Below are 18,674 nucleotides of genomic sequence, written 5' to 3'. Positions count from 1 at the left end.
TCCTTTAGCTTTTTGCTCAGGGCTCTACCACTTGAGTCACAGCTCCACTTCTGTCTATTTAGTAGTTAATTGAAGGTGAGAGTCTCATAGACTTTGCTGCTCAGGCTGGCATTGCATAGCAATCCTCAGATCTTAGCCTAATGAGTCACTAGGATTACAGGTATGAACCACTGGCTCTGGGCTTAGATTAAATTCTTCATAAATAGTATTACACAGCATTATATGTGAGGGATTTCTAAACACAATCACTATGTGCTCCTTAGGAATGAATTTGTTAAAAATGAGAATTATCCAGCAGCACATAAAATGTTTGTAGAAGATGAATATTAGAATGTTGATAATCAGGATTTTATTTCTCAAAAGAATACAACTTAAAAAAAGAAAGGAGAAAAAGATGCTTTTGAGATAAGATATCAAGGGGAGTCAAACAGAAATTTAGAGTTACCAGAGAGATAATTAATGTAATACTATATTTCTGTAATCCTCACAAGAAGGCATTTACCATAGTCTGTGAAAAATGAAGCCAGAAGTTCAAGTAGAAATGTAATAACTTTATGAAAACTTTTCTTGGCATTATAAGCTGACACATGTATTTTTATATGCTACAGAGTTGGGGGAAAAAGTTAAAATTGTAAAGTATTGAGGCCACAGCTATAAAAGAAGTTAAGGTTTTAAGCCAGATTTGTGAGAATAAGAAATATGTGTTATGGTATGCTAAATGCTATTCTATATGGTACTTTTTCATGCTGGCAAATGTTTGACTTCTGCCAATGTGAACAATTGTTTTCACTGGCAAAAACAGTTCAAACAAAACCAGAAGAAAGCCATCATTTCTTAACTCAGTAAAGTTGAAAATTTAAACCATTTAGGGGAAATCATCTGCACATTTATTTCATTGCTATTTAAAGTGAGTAGTAAGAATTCCATGAAAATGTGTGTTCATGATGAAAGCAAATTGTAAAACTGTTAGAAGTATGATAAATAGGAGATAAACTAGAAAGAAACAAATGCATCTATTTATAAAACATGATCACTGATAGCTTTAGCCTGATCTGACCCTTACCAAGTAGATAAAAGTCTGGAAGAGACAGGGGAAATTGTCTACCAAATATTATATTACCATTTTTTTTCTTGTTTAAGAAATGGAATCTTGTTGAAGCATTCAAGGTTCTTACTAAAGTATTTTCCCAGACTTGCTTGGAGTTAGGAGTACTTACCTGACATTACACCTAATACAGTAATTGAAGAAATCTATTGGATTCTGTTCCTTTTTTATCTCTCTCTCTCTTTATTTCTTTTTTCCCTTTCTTTTCTCTTTTTCTTTCTTTCTCATTCTCTCTTTCTATCTATCTATCTCTCTTTCTTTCTTTCTTTCTCTCTCTCCCTCCCTCCCTCCTTTCCTTCCTTCCTTCTTTCCTTCCTTCCTTCCTCTCCTTCCTTTCTTTTCTTTCCTTCTTTCTGCTTATTCCAGACATTACTAGGTCTGGAAGTATAGCCAAGTTGAGGCTACCCCATAGCAAAGATGAGAAATTGTCTGGCAGCAGAAATGGTAGAAGGAAGTGAAGTAGGCATAGCTCGTGACATGGGCCCACTTCAAAATGTGACTTCTCTTCTTATGGGAGGCTGGTTAGACTGCTGCTTAGGATTTCCGTGACACAGTACTCATAATTCCTAACTCATCAGCGCCTTTGATATGTTACATTTTTATGCATTAACTACCTATTATGACAATGATGTGTTTAATGATTTTGCCTTTAAATCTGGTAAATTATTAATTACACTGCTTAGTGAATATTTGTAAGGCATTTATCTTATCTAACTAGTGTGTGAGTGTATGTGTGTATGCATGCTGGTGCTGGTCCTGGGACTTGAACTCAGGGGCTGGTGTGGTCCCTGAGTTTTTGCTCAAGGCTAGACTTGTACCATTTGAGCTACAGCTCTACCTTCAGCTTTTTTTTGCTAGTTTTTTGGAGAGAAGAGCCTCACAGACTTTCTTGCCCAGGCCAGCTTCAATCCTTGGTCTTTAGAGCCCAGCCTCCTGAATATTAGCATTATAGGCATAAGCCACCAGTATCCGACTCCTCATTGTATTTAATGACTAATAAATAGCTGACACATTAATGTGCATTTAATAAATACACATTTCCAGGTAATTAGGTTTTAAAAATTATGTTCAAGCAATTGTACAAAGGGGATTAAGTTCACATGCCAATTTATGAGTACAATGCATCAATGCATCTTGATCAATATCACCTCTTCCATCATCCTTCTAGTTTTTTGTTTCATTTTGTTTTTTTGGTCATGGGGCTTGAACTCTTGGCTTGGGTGCTGTCCCTCAGCATTCAGCCAGAGTACTTGTGTCTGACCTTTAATGAATGCTGTTGATGTAGGAAGCACTGATGGAAGGAGAGAAGGGACAGAGAAAGAGAATATGATGAGAAGTCAGTATACCAAAGAGTCATCCTGGGAAAGCTACCCCAAAAGACTCAGAAACCCCCACATGCCTCACCAGTCATGTTTTCTCCTGATTTTTCATTGTTTGAACTCTTTAAAAAAGCCAAAACTCTAAATAGTTGTACCAAGTGGTTACCCTTTCCATTACCCTGTCTTCATCCATCCAAATCCATCCATTCCTTTAAGCTTCCTAGAGTCATTTCCACATAGGTCTATTGAGAATTACAACCATTCACCAAGCATTCTTCTTTCCATTTGTGTATTCTCCTGCCCTAGGCATAAAACCCTTGCGTCAACCTCCTAATACTCATTCTGTTAAGCTGTTGAGAGGAGTTACACTGGGGAAATCTACTTCTTCATATGTACCATACATTTGTCAGTTTGATTATGCATATATGCATATGGATCTGTATGTTTTTCCATACATGTTTATATTTCAGATCTAACTTCCACATAGGAGAGAAACCATATGGCCTTTGGTTTTCTGAGTCCAACTAATTTCACGCCACATAATTTTTTTCTATATCCATTTCCCTACAAAATGACATGACATTCATGAATTGAACATTCAAACTCACTTTTACTCCAAAGAGAAAAAAATATGTGATTCAGATAGATCTAAATCCCTCCTAAGATAGTACTCTAGGCAATGATTAGAAGTAGATGTTATAGTAAAATTTGATTTTCACCTGTAGTGTAAGTTTTTAAATCCCTCTGGTGAGGGATTTCTGGTGAACTATGTTAGTTACTTCATAATCACTATGTGCATATCCCTAGCATCATCTGAAGATAGATCATCTGTATATTTTTTATTTCCTCAAATAGTGTTGTGGTAGATTTTAAATGGCCTCAAATCCTTTAATATTCCCTCTTTCAATGGATGCAATATAGTTCCTCTTATCTTGACTGAGAAATGGACTTCATCTCATAATGAAAAGAATGTGCTGAAAGTGACAATATGAGACTGAAAAGGTATAGTGCGTCTACCATCTTTCTCATAACTCAGTATGGAGGAAGCTAGTTAGCTACCACATGAGAACCCACATGGCAAGGAAATCAGGAAATCCTTGTGTGAGGGAAACATAGGCAAATGCCTGTACCAGCTCCAGGGAAGCCTGATATTCTAGCAGCAGCTTTACAAGAAAGTCTCAGCCACAGAGATACATTGCTCCCAGAGTCTACCCACAGAAACCAGATGATACATGCTTGCTATTTTCAACCACTAAGTTTTGGATAACTTTTAGTGAATAAACAGATGTCTAATATAACTATTTAAATATCTTGTATACATATATATGTGTTAGTGGCATAAGTCAGAGTTTACATATATCTGCATATACAATATGTATTTTCAATATTTGATATATAGCACATATAATTATATCAAAACAAAGGAGGAGGCAACAATGGTTGAAAAGAAATGTACTCATTACCTTGCTCATGTGATTGTAACCTCTCTGTACAGTATCATAATATAGATACAATATATAATAGATATATAAATTATATCTAATTTATGTATTCCATATATAATATCTATAATATGTGTATATATGTACACACATATATGAATATATATACATATATATATGAATTATGCCTCCAGCCCTATTTTTCACCAGTTGGTTTTAGAATAGGGTCTTGAGTCCCATCTGGGCCTTGGTCTGTCTGTTTTTATGCTTCCTGTTGTCTCTTGGATTGCAGGTATATGCACTGTGGTGATAGGGTTTCACAGACTTTTCTTCCTGGCTAGCCTGGTAACATTGTGCTCCTCCTCTCTGCCTGAATAGCTTGGATCACAGATGTGTGCCATCATACCCAAGCATGGGTTGAGGTTTCATGAACCTCTGCTTGGACTGGCCTCAAACATAATCCTCTCAATCTCAGCCTTCCAAGTAGCTAATGTTACAGGTGTGAAACACTTGCACCCAGCTTACCTTAGATGTTTTTCATGTAGGGTCTTACTTTTCTTTGTCTACACTACCTTATGACCATGATTCTTGTTTTTTTTTTTGGCCGGTCGTGGGGCCTGAACTTGGCCTGGGCGCTGTCCCTCAGCTCTTCAGCTAGCGCTCTACCACTTGAGCCACAGTGCCACTTCCAGCTTTTTTTCTTCTTCTGTTTATGTGGTGCTGAGGAATCAAACCCAGGGCCCCATGCATGTAAGGCAAGCGCTCTATCACTGAGCCACTTTCCCAGCCCAACCATGATTCTTTTACTTATGCCTCTCACATAGCTCAGATCACAGACATGTGCCACTGTACTCAGCTATTTTTTTTGTCAGTTGAATTCATGGCCTGGGTACTGTCTCTGAGCCTTTTTGTGCTCAAGAGTAGCACTGTACCACTTGAGCCACAGCTCCATTTCCAGGTTTTAAGTGGTTAATTGGAGATAAGAATCTCAAAGGGACTTTTCTGCTTGGGCTGGCTTTGAACTGTGATCCTCAGATCTCAGTCTTCTGAGTAGCTAGAATTACAGGCATAGGCCACTGGTGCCCGGTGTGTCAGATTATACACACACACACACACACACACACACACACACACACACACACACACACACACACACATATGTTTTTTTTTGGTTTTTGTTTTTGTTGGTTGTGGGGCTTGAACTCTGGGCTTGGGCGCTGTCCTTGTGCTCTTCAGCTCAAGGCGAGCGATCTACCGCTTGAGCCACAGCACCACTTCCGGTTTTCTAGTGGTTTATTGGAGATAAGAGTCTCACGAACTTTCCTGCCTGGGCTGGCTTTGAACCGTGATCCTCAGATCTCAGCTTCCTGAGTAGCTAGGATTACAGGCGTGAGCCACCGGCGCCCGGCTTATATGTTGGTTTTTAACTGTATTTTTTGTCTTTTTCTTCTTTGAACTGGGGATTGAACCCAGGATGTTGCACTTGCTAGGCAAGCTCTTTGCCACTGAGCTACATCCCAGCCCTGACTAGCTTGTTTATTAGGGTCTGGCCTTGCACCATGATACTCCTGATCACTACCTTCCAAGTAGCTGGACTTATAGGCTTGAGCTACCAGCTCCAGCCTAGTATTAGCCTTTTTTTCTGATTATTGATTCTTTTGAATTTGGAAGTGAACAAATATGCTTTTATATTCTTTATTTTTCCCCACTTCAATCATACTTTTGGTCAAGGCAGGAACAATATTATCTTAAAGAAATAGAAATCACTTATAATAACTTCTGGAGAGTAATTAGTTCACCTTTGTCCTTTGTGCAGTTGACTTATATAAACAGAGGGGTTTAAAATTTTACCCTCAAGTATCTCATGGCCCTATGGTATTTACATTGATGAGGTACCTAAGAAAATTGTTGTGAGTGGGGCACTGGTGGCTCACACCTGTAATCCCAGCTACTCAGCAGGCTGATATCTGAGGATCATGGTTCAAAGCCAGCATGGGCAGGAAAGTCCATGAGACTCATCTCCAGTTAACTACTAGAAAATCAGAAGTGTCACTGTGGCTCAGAGTGGTAGAGCACTAGCCTTGAGCAGAAGATCTCAGGGACAGTGCCTGGGTGCAAATTCAAGCCCTACAACCTGACCAAAAAAAAAAAAAAAAGTTGTGATAGCTATATTTGTCTTGTGAGGACTATATATCTTTGATAGCTGAGCTTGGGGATCTCAGGCAGTGAACAGGACTCAAAAGTGATTCCACAGCCTCAAATCTGATAGACACAGAGAACCATCAACTAACAGCTGGCAGAGTGAAGAAAAGCACAAGGCATTGTCTGCACGCAAACCTCATGGTTTCAGTGCTTGTGCTGACACCAAGTATTTCTCATCCATGTCTTCCCCTTTCTCTCCCTCTGTCCTCCCTGCCAAAACCCCAGCTCCATCAGAGTAGGCACAGTCTTCCAAGCCGTGGCTGGTGTTGGCCTCCTGAGGTTTCAGGGAGAAGCAGTCTTGGCTGTGAGTGACTGTTGGTGGCCAGCAAGTGGAAGGTGCAATGTCTAGGCTTTGAATGCAGCTTGGTGAATGAGGAAAGAATGTACTTGTTGCTTCAAGAGGTAAGACACTCAGCTCCTCTCCCTCTCCTTGGCCTCTGCCAACAAGTATTTGTTGGACAGGGTTAAGTGGTGGTGATGGTAGGTGACTTTTGGCTTGGATTTTATGGACATTTTCATGTTTATTTTTCCTTACAAAAGAACAGACAAATACAAATCCCACACTGGAATTATGCTGATTTCTGCTCGTGTGTGTTTTGGAGAGAACTGTTGTTCCTCAGAGTTATTTTGAAGAATTCTGCCTTGGCCTGTTTTAAAACTCTGCTTTGCTTTCCTTGCATGTAAGCTAATATTTGTTACAGAGGGGGAGAAAGAATAAGAAAGTATTAAGTGGGAAGCAAAGGCCCTGCGGGAAGGAACCTATTCTGAGACTGAAAGTTGGGAAATGGAATGGGGTCACTCAGACAAAATGGGAAAAGATCAGCTGAACTTAAGGACCAGTTTCTAAAAAGATAGGAAAAATAAGTTTTAGATGTCACCCTTTTTGGTCACATATTGACTTCTTTCTGATTTTTTTCTGGATTCTTGTGGAAATGGATATGAAAATAGCTAATGTTTCCCCTTCCATTTGGTAGACATGGACAGTGAGACTTGATTTTAAGTGTCACATATACAATGAGCAAAAAGGGGGGCTGGGAGGGTGGCTCAGGGGTAGAGCGCTTGCCTTGCATGCATGAGGCCCTGGGTTCGATTCCTCAGCACCACATAGCAGAAAAAGCTGGAAGTGGTGCTGTGGCTCAAGTGGTAGAGCGCTAGCCTTGAGCTGAAGAGCTGAGGGACAGCGCCCAGGCCTAGAGTTCAGGCCCCACGACTGACCAAAAAAAAAGAGCAAAAAGACAGTACAATATCTATAGAAATGAACATAGTTGTAATCACTTTAATGTCTCTTGCCTCACTTTCTTTTTTTAGTTTTATATTTATATATAAATATATATATTTATCATCTTTAAGTAGTGGGACAGAGGAGTCACCATTTGACAAATCAGTTTATGAATACAGTGCATCTTTATCTCTTTCTTTCTTTCTCTCTCTCTCTTCTTTCTTTCTCCTTCCTTCCTTCCTTCCTTCTTTCCTTCCTTCCTTCCTTCCTTCCTTCCTTCCTTCCTTCCTTCCTTCCTTCCTTCCTTCCTTCCTTCCTTCCTTCCTTCCTTCCTTCCTTCCTTCCTTCTTTCTTTCTTTTCTTTCTTTCTTTCCTTTCTTTCTTTCTTTCTTTCTTTCTTTCTTTCTTTCTTGTCATGGGGCATTGAACTCTGAGCTGGGCACTGTCCCTCAGCTCTTCAGCTCAAGGCTAGTGCTCTACTTGAGCCACAGCGCCACTTCCAGTTTTCTGGTGGTTTATTGGAGATAAGAGTCTCACCAACTTTCCTGCCCCAGGCTGGGCTTTGAACCATGATCCTCAGATCTTAGCCTCCTGAGTAGCTAGGATTATAGGCGTGAGCCACCTGCACCAGCTGGCCACTCTTTTTTAACTTCCAACATTTCAGCCTGCTTCAGAATTGGAGCAAATGCATTTGAATTCCATCTGCGTGAGTTCCAGCTCTGAGATGGTCCTTTACTGGTAAGATACTGTGATGTTAGAATTATCACGCCCATTTTAAAGGTGGAAGACGATGAGGTTATAACATTTAATATTACTGCTGGCTAATATAGAAAAGTCCAGGTTGGTAACTTGTCTTTAACTTTGGAACCTGTCCTCTGAGGTAAGAGTAGCAGATCTCACTTAGTATATGTGGTATTAGCCATAGCAAATTCTATTCCCTTAGAAAGTGTTTCTTGAAAGTGTTTCTTATTGTGAGTGAAATAAATATTAGGACTTTGTAGTTTCCTGACCATCACAAGTTTTAACTCATATACTTCTATCTGGAACAAAAAATTATAAAACAGGCTAATACACTTTAGAAGAAGCAATGTATACAAGCATCATTTTCCTTCTATTTACCAGCATTGAGAATATTTCAAAATGATAGACACTTTTGTGGGATGGTGCTGAGAATTGAACCTAGAGCCTGTGCATGCTATAAAAAGTGCTCCACCACTAAGCAACACCCTCGGGATGATTGACATATGTCTGTTGAGCTTCTTGTATCTGTACTTTCCATATTTGTGAACATTTTGAAGATTCTGGAAGTAGATTTTCAATGCCGTTTCCCTTTTATTTATATTTATAATTTCCCACAAATAAATATTTTTTTTAGCTTACAATTGTCCCCTAAATCTTGTAGGTTTTCCTTTCCTTTCTTCCTTCCTTCCTCCTTCCTTCCTTCTTTCCTCCTTCCTTCCTTCCTTCCTTCCTTCCTTTCTTTCTTTCTTTCTTTCTTTCTTTCTTTCTTTCTTCTTTCTTCTTTTCTTTCTTTCTTTCTTTCTTCTTTCTTTCTTTCTTTCTTTCTTTCTTTCTTTCTTTCTTTCTTTCTTTCTTTCCTTTCTTTCTTTCTTTCTTTCTCTCTTACTTTCTCTTTCTTTCTCTCTTTCTTTCTCTCTCTTTCTTTCTCTCTCCTTTTGTTCAGAAATTGTGTCTTCTGCTTTTTCTAGTTGGTTGTAGAATCTCTCTGTTGTGCCTTTCATTTCATTGATTAGAATGTTTACCTCCATGATTCTGAATTTTTAAATACTATTTCTTTGGTGAATATCTCATTCATGTTCTAAATTGATTTTTTTCAGATATTTCATAGATCTCTTTCAAATTGTGATTTATTTCTGGAGAACTATTATTTTCTTTTGGAGACGTTACTTTTTTTTTATGTTTCATGTGCCCTTATATTGATGTCTGAAGACATAGTGTAATGTTTGTCTTTTTCTAATTTTATGAAGTATATTTTGTAGAAAAGATTATTATTAGTATTATTTGTTTATATAGGATTCTAGGTTGGTGTATTTATTTATTAGCAAACAGTAGCTATATATATAAATGTGACATTTCCATGTTTATACAAAATGTATTCCAGTAAATATCCCCCCCCTTTCTTCTCCCTTTCTCCCATCTTAATTGAATTTCAACAGGTTCCATTGTTCTCTATTCATATATGCTGACCATCTATTTCAATCATATGCCTCCTTTTGGTATAATGGAAATTATAAATTTATACATTTATAACAAAATGTATTTTCATTATAGTTTAATTGGTTACCTCATTCAAACTTCAAAAAGAAGTGCTTGTGCTTATATGTTACTTTTCACTAATTGTAAGGCCTCTGAACTTTCCAGGAAATAAATGAGACTGTATACATAACATTTTTGACATATTTTATCAAGGAAGATAGAAAATTAAGAGGTTGGGTGAGAGAGAGAGAGACATATATGAGTAAAGAGGGAAAATAGAAAGATAAGTGAAGAAGGACTAAAGAAATAGATAGAATATAGCTTGAGAGGATGATATTTTGCAGGAAATTATATGAAAACTGCGGGCTAATATGATCTTCCTTTTTATTTAGGACACACAATGGTAAATGTAATGAATATGGGATAAAGATATGAATATTGGATTCAAATGGACTTAGGTTAGTGTCCCAGTGCTAAATATTTATTAGTAGTAGACAACCTCAGGCCAATCCTTTTCTCATCTGACCTTCATTTTCTCCATATGAAAAGTGCACAATTGCATCAGTTTCTTCCTGAAATTGTTAGGAGAGTTGAATGAGTTCATCATTACACCCTGATGAACAGTCAGTGTCCAATAAATGTAGTTTAAAGTCAAGGACATTTAAGGGTTGGAGTGGATCATCAAAAGAATAGATCTTTCCCCTGTAACTACTGGGACTATGACATGGTCGCCTTTGTCTGGAAACATTACCTCATACACGATCCATTTGTGTATTTTATTAGCCTACAATCATAGAACTTAAGCAGCTGTGGTAAAAATCCTCTTTGCTTTGTAAGTTGTTGGCTTGCCATCTTTGAGGAGTAAATTATTACTTTGAATATCATGATTGTCACTTGGAGTGGGTTGAAATCAGAATCTGCCTGTTGATGGGGTTATGTGAAAACTTCCAGTGGGAAGTCAATTCCCCACATGTGATCTTTCTTAACTCTGAATTAGGCCTCCACATCCATGGAATGAACAACACCTGCATCTGTGACATTTTCTCCAAAATTAAGGTGGATATTCTCTGCCTGGTCACAAGTATCCAGAATTTCTAGGAGCAGGTTATGGTTAGTAAATACCTAGGTCTGATTATTTCTTTATCCCCTCACCAATATTTTTGTTCTGGTACCTGGGCTTGAACTCAGAGCCTGAATGTGGTTTGTTGGCTTTCTTGTTCAAGATTGGCACTCTACCACTTTAGCCACAGTTCCATTTTCAGCTATTTGGTGGTTAAAATCTCAAAGCCTTTTTGCCTAGACTGGCTTCAACTGCGATCTGAGCCTCAGATCCCAGGGCTCCTAAGTAGCTAGGATTACTGGTGTGAATGCCCAGCATTTATTTGGTTCCTTTAACTCTTCTAATGAGGAACTCAAACCCAGTCAGGAACACGAACACTCTATATTGGCTCTGTTCTTCTTTGTCTCACTTCTCCCAATTATCCTTCCAAAATTTCTGGACTTGCCTCTCAAATAAGTGGCTTGCATCAAAATCAATAGTTCGGGGGCTGGGAAGGTGGCTCAGTGGTAGAGCACTTGTTCTTGCATGCCTCAGGCCCTGGGTTTGATTCCTCAGCACCACATAAGCAAAAAGAAAAAAGCCAGAAGTGGCGCTGTGGCTCAAGTGGTAGAGTACTAGCCTTGAGTTGAAGAGCTGAGGGACAGCGCCCAGGCCCAGAGTTCAGGCCCCATGACTGGACCCCCCCCCCCCAAAAAAAAATCAATAGTTCGGAGTTAGCTTTTGAGGGAGCCACACTGAGGTCGGGATCAATGTGCCCTTTCAAGTTGTTAGATCAAAACATGTTACAATGGTGATTAAAGATTTGATGTGAATGGGGAAGGAATAGAATTGGTAGGAAAGGGAGCAGATGAATGTCTACTCATTTTAATTGTGACCATTTTATTGAACACTCAGTACTAGGCACTTGTGGTGTAAAAGATGGGTCTTGATCTGGGTAATTCTTCTGGGAAAGACATACAGAAATTCTTCATTCAATTCCCTGATTTGGGTCTTCAGAAAGGTGGAATGCAAAATGCAGATCAGGAGACACTGAGAAAGTTGGGCCAGATGTACCTCAAATTCACAGCATATGTGACCTTTATGCAGAAAGATTTTGCCTGGAAGTTAAAAATGTAGTTATCATTTTGCTGGACATGTGAAGGAAATGCCATTGTGAGGTGTGAAAATGACAGGAAGTTATGCTGAAGAGAAAGGAATAAAAGGGCCTGACTGAGGCAGTCTTTCCCCCTTAGTTGTAGAACAGTAGTGTTTCAAGCATCAGGAAAAGAAAGTGTCATCTTCATCTGTGTGTCCAAGAAAGAGAGAAAATGAAGAGTAAAAGACTTAGTAACTTACACTCATGAGTCGGGACCCTGGGGCCACACACTAAGCCAGACTCTACAAACATTCCCTCACTAAATCCCCCAGTGAGCCTATGGTCTAGAATAATTGTTAGACCCTTTAACTGACCAGAACATTGATGCTCAAGAAAGATCTAGAAATCAAGTGGGTGGGTTTTGGCCAATGGTTATTAATCAGCTCCTTTTGTACCCTCTCATAGGATCATTATAATTTACGGGCACTTTTAAGTTTATATTTCCTAAAAGCCTTAAATAAACAATATCCTGGCTTTCCTGCTATCCTACCAGGATTTTTGGAACAATTTTAATACTTTGAGCTTTAGAGACCTCAAAGCCTAATGAAACTTTGCCCTCAAAAACTAACTGCTTGAACGACAAGGTTTAACATTCTATTATCAGTTAACACTTGAGAAAGTTGGTCCTAATTGGCACTACTAGTTTTTTCTAATTAATACCATTCTTTGTTTTTTTTTTAAAGTGGAAAGGCAAGTTTAAGAGAGAGCGAAGCATTTCCTGTTCCCCATGCAGAAAATGTGAGTTAAGGACTCCATTAATTCCATTCTTAAGTACAGCTAAGTGAAATATTGCTTGTGATAAATAAACCATGCAACCTCAGACACATACATGCTTTTGGGCTTGTTAAGCAAATTGCTTATCATGCCACACTAGAGTGGAATAGGGAGGGGGAGGGGTGGGCCCAGTAGAGAGACAACTTGGTTAGTGAGATGATAGCTATCCTAGGGTTTGAGCTGCCAAAACAGGAGTATTTGAAACTAGATCATTGATTATGAGCAGAAATGTATTGGCTCGAAGTTTTGGGTTGAAAAGTCCAAGGGCAGGGTGCATCAGAAGAGGCATGGTTGCATGGTAGAAGGTGAGAGGTGAAAAGAGCAAAAGGGACCAAATCTGCCCTCCGACCTGGCACCATGGCTCCCACCCATAAGAGTGCCACCTTATCACCTACTTGCATCCCTAAAGTCCTACATCCCTATACTGGTACAATGGCAGTTTAGAGTCCAACAAGCGTCCTAGAGGAAACAGACTTTCACACCCTATCATGAACCAACTATTTTTTAAACCCATAAACTATTAATAAAAATGTTCTCGGGGCTGGGAAGTTGGCTCAGTGGTAGAGCATGTGTCTTGCATGCATGAGGCCCTGGGTTCGATTCCTCAGCACCACATAAGCAGAAAAAAAAAGCTGGAAGTGGCACTGTGGCTCAAGTGGTAGAGTGCTAGCCTTGAGCTGAAGAACTAAGGGACAGCACCGAGGCCCAGAGTTCAGGCCCCATGGCCAGACCAAAAAAATAAAAATAAAAAATAAAATAAAAATGTTCTCTGTGCTGCAGAAAAGTCAACCTTGTTTTAAGTTACTGATTTAGATTATATCATGAATTGAAAAGACTGCAAATCTAAACATATTCAAATAAAATATTATCTGAAAGCAAATTCTTTATGGCAGTGATTGAATCCAGGACTACATTATATTATATTGCCATAGTATTATATTATATTCTAATGATATTACTTTATTTTTTAATTTGATAGCATATACTAGGCAAGTACTATAATAGTATAATAGATTTAAGAATACCTACTACCAAAAAAAAGCTTGAAGTGAAGTCTGTAGCTCAAGTGGTAGAGTACTAGCCTTGAGAACAAAAAAGTCAGGGATATTACCCAGGCTCTGCATTCAAGCCCTAGAACACACACACACACACACACACACACACACACACACACACACACACACACACACACACACACACACACACACACACACACACACACACACACCACACACACACACACACACACTAGAATGTTCTCATTTTTAAGAACATTGAGAATGTTCTTATACTAGAAAAAATGCCTACTATACAATATTGATGCCTTATATTCTTGCCAACGGTAGCCTATTTCTTTGCATATAAAAATGTTCAGAACATATATTGGTAAATGCAAATTAACATATTTTAGGATGTCCTAAAAGCTATGAGTTTGGTTTCAATTAGTAATCTTTTTTTTTCTTATTTGTTTGTCGGTTGTGAGGCTTGAACTCTTGAACTCAGTGCCTGTGCACTGTCCCTGAGCTTTTTTACTCAAGACTAGTGCTCTACCACTTTGAGCCATTGCACAACTTCCAGTTCTCTGGTGATTAATTGGAGATAAGAGCTTCATGAACTTTCTTGCTCAGGCTCATTTTGCACTTCAATCTTCAGATCTCAACCTCCTGCATAGCTAGGATTATAGGTATGAGCCACCACTGCCTGGTTCAATTAGTATCCTTATGATGATATGTAAGTCATTTGCTCAACAGCTACTTGACCTCATTCTACCTTTTAAGCTAGAGCAATGTTCATTCTCATAAACTTTTAAAGTGGTCTATGAGAAACAACCTGAAAATGTCAACTTCCTGATACTGATGATCGCTGATCATGCTTTCTCTTTAGGCTAAAGAAGAGAAAAATCTACTTCATTCATCTAAAATCCTTTTTGATACAGGAATTTGCATTGGGTAATGCAGCTTTTAAGACCTGTTGGTTCACTCAAAGGTCAAGGAACATTTATGTAAGGAATTGCCAATAACATTCTTTCAGTTTGGCCTGTAGAGAATTCACCGATGCCAGTTTCTCCTCTTTTGAGTATTAAATTTGTATATAGCTTCATTTGACTTCCAAATGTTTTGAATGTTGTCAAAAATGCAGATAACATCATGTGAACTTACAGACATTTATCTTACTTTTATTTCCTTTTCATTAGTTTTCATTTTTTTCTTTTGAAAACAGCATTTTTGAAATGACCATTATCATGAACATACTGATCTGAGCTATTTTTGTAACTAGACAGGTCAATTTTCATTAAGGGTGCTTCCTAAAAGATGTTAATTTGCATTTACCAATATATGTTCTGAACGTTTGCTTTTTGTGCTGCTTCTGGGGCTTGAATACAGAGCCTGGGCACCATCCCTGATCTTTTGTGCTCAAGGCTAGTGCTCTAACACTTGAGCCATAGCTCTACTTCAGGCTTTTTCGGTCGTTATTAATTGGAGATAAGAGTGTCATGGACTTCCTGCCTGGGCTAACTTTGAACCTGTATCCTCAGATCTCAGCCTCCTGAGTAGCTAAGTTTGCAGGCATGAGCCACTAGTGCCCAGCTGTTCTGAACACTTTAAATTCTGGATAATGTTTCTTAGGATGGTAATTTGTATTGTTCAGTGAAAGTGTTATACGGTTAAGTATGTGTAGGTGACTCTAAAAATAGGATTATCAGAATATAATGCTCAAATTTGCAATGACTCAACTCCTCTGAGCCAGGTATCTGCTGAGACTGTCTCTGGAGTAGGAGTAAAACCTGAGGCCAAATGAGGTCCCTCCTGAGGACAGCATGAGGCTTCCCCGAATCATACAGTAAAAGCCAGAGGCACTAATCCTGGGGAATTCTGGGGGAAATACCCACCATAATTCCAAAAGAGCCAGTTAGGTATCAAAACCCCATGTCCAGAGACAGAGAACACCATAGATGTTAATTTACCTCTGCCCTGCCATTCATGACAGGAGATGACAGGGAACATTTTCAGTGTCTGTGACCCTAATTTTTCTTAATGGGCTTCGGATTCTAATAAGCTTTTGCCTTTTACTGCCTTTTGTGGTATCTCAACATGAAGATAATAGCCATCTCAGAGAGAAGGAACAAGTCAAACCATGAGAAGATGTGCTAAGAAACAGAATGGAAGAGAAGAAGCTAACCCATGAGAAAGAATGGAATACAAGGAGAAGCCAAGGCAGGATATAGGCCCCAAGGGAACACACTCAATGACCTACTTCCTCCCACTAGGCTCCACCCCCTACTTTTTTTTAAACCACATCCTGATTATCCTATCATATTATAGATCCAACAAGGGATGACTCCAATAATTAAGTCAAAGCTCTCAGGATCTGTTTGTTTCTAGAATCACAGAATCATCTAGAGGTGTGCTTTTACTAGTCTCGTAAGCACTTCTTCCTCTTTCTCTTGGTCTTAAAAAAAAATTATTAGCATACATTTGTTGTACAGTAGTATTTCACTGTGGCATTTTCTTATTTTTTATTTTTTATTGTTATAGTAAAGGTGATATACAGATGGGTTACAGTTACAAAAGTCAGGTAAAGATTTCATTTCTTTTTGGACAATGTCATCCTTCATTGTGACATTTTTAATAATATATGCTTACAATCTGTCCAGATAAAACTTGCCCCTTTTATCCTCTCCTTTTCTCCTGAAAATAATTTCAACAGGTTTCATTGTTTTATTTTTATTTTAGGTAATGTTCAAAGATGTTTCAAGGTCTAGGCACTGTCCCTGAGCTTCTTTTGCTCAATACTAGTGTTCTACCACTTGAGCCACTTCAGGTTTTTTTCTGAGATAAAAGTCTCACAGGCTTTCCTGCCTGCACTGGCTTCCAACTTGGATCCTCAGGTCTCAGCTTCTTGAGTTGCTAGGACTATAGGTGAGCCACTGGTACCTGGCTCCAACTTAATCTCTATCATTCTTCCTCTCTGCACAGTTTTCCTTTGGCATTCATTCCTCCCATCCTTGGTCCTTTGTTGTCATTGTGTTCAGCAGCTTCTCAGTAAATGAGGACAGTTTTCAAGAAATAAATTAACTCAGTAGATAGTGTAATATAATAACCATATGCCTCTTGTTTCCATTTGTTCATTTGGTAATTGTCTTTAATATCAATGGAAGGGGACAGGTAAACTAATTTCACAGTACAGCAGACATGAAGCAGATGTGTACACTTACCAACAAACATAATGAGTAACAAAACACAATTTCCTTTCCTCTGGGGTCCAAATGAAATTTACATAATTTACTAATGTAAATCACAGAAAAAAAACCTTCTGTGAAATGCTGTGACTTTTAGTGAAATAGGTTTCCTCCCATCGGACTATATCACATTGCTTACTTAATTATTCTATTTTCTGTGCCGTAGGAGGTTGGTAGCTGCCAGATGTTCAAATGTCTTTAAAAAAGAAATACTTCATCATAGAGGACATGCATGACATGTTTGTTTGTAATGATCCTAGACTTCCAAATTTCCCAACCAGCACAACAAAGTGTTTCAAGCTCATTTGTATTCTATCAATATGATCTACTTCCTTATTAGGCTAAGGTTAAAATAGTATTATGTACTTTGCAGCCTCAAGAAGACACTGAATAGGTTCCTACCTGGAAAATTAATAGTTGAGAATTTTTGTAATTTTTTTTTGGGGTCCGGTCGTGGGGCCTGAACTCTGGGCCTAGGTGCTGTCCCTCAGCTCTTCAGTTCAAGGCTAGCGCTCTACCACTTGAGCCAAAGCTCCACTTCCGGCTTTTTTCATTTTTTGCTTATGTGGTGCTGAGGAATTGAACCCAGGGCCTCATGCATGCAAGGCAAGCGCTCTACCACTGAGCCACCTTCCCAGCCCTTTTGTAATTTTTTTTAAGACTGAGATGATCTGACATGAAACTAGAATAGAGAATACATGTTTTAATGTTTCCAAAGATGTTAAATGCTAGGAAAAAGCCATCTCTCAGGGTGAACAATGAAGATATCTTGATGAGCAAGCGCTCCATCTTTCAGGAAGTAGCCAAGAGCCAACTTGAAATATCACCAGTCTTTTGGAAAAAAAACAAACAACAAAAACACAGTAGATTATTAACCAACTAAAGGTCTCTTTAAGAGAGATGGTCAAGCCAGGCGCTGGTGGGTCACACCTTTAATCTTAGATACTCAGGAGGTTGAGATCTGAGGATCGCGGTTCAAAGCCAGCCCAGGCAGGAAATCCGTCCAATAAACCACTCAGAAAACCAGAAGTGGCTCTGTGGCTCAAGTGGTAGAGCTTTAGCCTTGAGCTGAAGAGCCAAGGGACAGTGCACAGGCCCAGAGTTCAAGCCCCACGACCGACAAAAAAAAAAAAAAAGTGATGGTCTGTTAGTCTGAGATTTTTCTAGTTATCTTTGATATGGGTGGAAAAATATCCCCCATTTTCAGAGGGTAAATGAGAAAGGAATAGATTTTTTTTCAGAGTTGGTGTTAGCATTTCTGCTAGTTAAGTTAGTATTTCTGGCATTGTAGGACATTTTCTCTCCATTGACTTCTTCTGGCCTCAGGAAGACCAGGACGGGGTCTTTCTTATTACTTTTTTTCCTCCTCTGAAGCCTTATATTGGTCTTGGCATGAGATTGAATACTCAATTTAACAATTTGTTAAATTGAGCTAACTACACTAAAACTAATTTTTTTTTGGTCGGTCGTGGTGCTTAAACTCTGGGCCTGGGCACTGTCCAGCTCTTCAGCTCAAGGCTAGTGCTCTACCACTTGAACACAGCACCACTTCCAGGTTTTTCTGCTTATGTGGTGCTGAGGAATCAAACCCAAGGCCTCATGCATGCAAGGCAAGCCACTAATACTATTTTTGCTCTAGAATTTTCACTTTTTATTTTCTTTTGCCTAAGCTGCTTCTACTGAGAAATCTTAGAATTACTATGAATGATATCTTTCTATCAGAAAGAAGCAACTGAGCAGTAGTGACCTAAATACCACCATCTGTGTTTCTGAATCAACATATAAGAGGAGACTTAGAAGCGATTTTAGGGTTGAAAATAGAAATTCTACCCGTATATTAAGTTTAAAGCTATAAAAACCTTTCTGAGCCTTCACACAAAAAAGTTAATTTCCAGTGAGTTCAATACAAGTTAAATTTCTTGGGGCTTCTTTCAAGATTTTCTCCTAAAGACAACCAGTAA

Source organism: Dipodomys spectabilis, unplaced genomic scaffold, assembly GCF_019054845.1.
Source record: "Dipodomys spectabilis isolate Male_0828 unplaced genomic scaffold, ASM1905484v1 ptg000043l, whole genome shotgun sequence".
In the NCBI taxonomy this organism is placed as follows: domain Eukaryota; kingdom Metazoa; phylum Chordata; class Mammalia; order Rodentia; family Heteromyidae; genus Dipodomys; species Dipodomys spectabilis.
The sequence above is the reverse complement of the archived record's forward strand: the minus strand, read 5'-3'. Positions refer to the sequence as shown.